This window comes from Elephantulus edwardii, unplaced genomic scaffold, assembly GCF_000299155.1.
Source record: "Elephantulus edwardii isolate Elephantulus edwardi_28Jun2011 unplaced genomic scaffold, EleEdw1.0 scaffold00172, whole genome shotgun sequence".
In the NCBI taxonomy this organism is placed as follows: Eukaryota; Metazoa; Chordata; class Mammalia; order Macroscelidea; family Macroscelididae; genus Elephantulus; species Elephantulus edwardii.
This window is the reverse complement of record NW_006399922.1, coordinates 4085856-4087461: the sequence shown is the minus strand read 5'-3', so window position 1 is coordinate 4087461 and position 1606 is coordinate 4085856. Positions and strand designations below refer to the sequence as shown.

The following is a 1606-nucleotide window of genomic DNA, read 5'->3' as shown; positions in this document are numbered from 1 at the left end:
CTTGGAAAAGGAGGCAGTCATCATAACAGAGCAAGGAAACACTGCATGGTTCAAAATTGGGAAGGGCGTATGCCAAGGATGTGTCCTATCTCCATACCTTTTCAACCTGTATGCAGAACAGATTATCTGGGAGGCTGGGCTCTATGAGGAGAAATGTGGCATCAGGATTGGTGGACAATCTATCAAAAATCTGTGTTATGCAGATGACACAACTCTGCTTGCTGAAATTGAGGAGGACCTGAAGTGCTCGCTACAGAGGGTCAAGGACTGCAGCCTCCAATATGGATTAAGGTTCAATATCAAGAAGACAAAGATTCTCACCACTGGACCAATTGGCAGCATCAGTATGGATGGTGAAGAGATTGAAATTGTTCACAGCTTTACTTTGCTTGGCTCCACAATCAACACTCTTGGCACCAGTAGCCAGGAAATTAAAAGACGTATTGCCATGAGAAAGCCTGCTGTTAGGGACCTTTTTTAAAGTCTTGAGGAGCAATGGTGTCTCTCTGGAGACTAAGGTGCATCTGATAACATGGTCTTTGCTATCACTTGTTACGCATCAGAGAGTTGAACAATGAACAAGGAGGATAGAAGGAGAATTGATGCCTTTGAGCTGTGGTGCTGGAGAAGAGTATTGAGAGTACCATGGACTGCTAGGAAAACAAACAGATTCATCCTGCAAAGGGTTAAACCGAGCTTCTCCTTGGAGGCAAGGATTCTGAGGCTCTGTCTAACATACTTTGGACATGTTGTGAGGAGAGACGGGTCCTTGGAGAAGGACATCATGCTTGGGAGGGTGGAGGGACAGCGCAGGAGGGGAAGGCCCTCTATGAGGTGGATTGGTTTAGTGACTGGGGTAATCAGGATGGGAGTGTCAGAGGCAGTGCGATTGGCACAGGACAGAGCAGAGTTTAGGGCTGTTGTACATAGGGTCGTTATGAGCCACAAGCGACTCGACAGCACATAACAACAACATATCACTTTTAAACTCTTCTCCCCCTCATCTGTTTCAATGCAGTACACATAATTTATCCAGTTTTTCTCAGTCTTACTCCAACCCTGATGTCAGTCCCATTCTACAACCGTGGCACTATGCAGTATTTGCCTTTTTGTGACTGAGGTATTTTACTTAGCATAATGTCCTTTTTCTTCAATTACCTCTTGACACTGCTTTCAGCTGGTCCTTCCAGCCACATTCAATTCATTTGACTCACAGCAGTTCTTTGAGGTGTTCTCTTTCTCCAGTTTCTAGCAACTTTTGGTTAATCTCTGCTGTCATTTGTGCATCTTTGTTCATCTTGCTAACCACACTCCTCTGCTGCCCAGACTTAGACCCTTAACAGCTTGGGCTCCTAAGCACACAAAAAGCTAGAAGACAGACTTCTGTAATTTTGACTTTTACAGCAAATTCTATTTGGGTTTTTAAGTTTCTATTGTGATTCTTTCTTTGTTCTTGCTTTTGATTTATTTTTTTGTTGGTCATCCAACTATAAAAGATTTATATTTGTTTCCATTCCAGAAAAAAAATAATACGTTATATTGCAGAAATTATTGAGTATAATTAATATCATATGCAAGCAGGTACCTGCCAGAAATTCAAGTAGGA

The 1606-nt window shown here is 42.6% G+C and overlaps 1 pseudogene; it reads right to left on the bottom strand.

Moving 5' to 3' along the window:
• LOC102851459 overlaps positions 1–1303 on the bottom strand; it is a 10975-nt pseudogene extending 9672 nt beyond the window's left edge.
• Between the last annotated feature and the right edge of the window lie 303 nt (positions 1304–1606).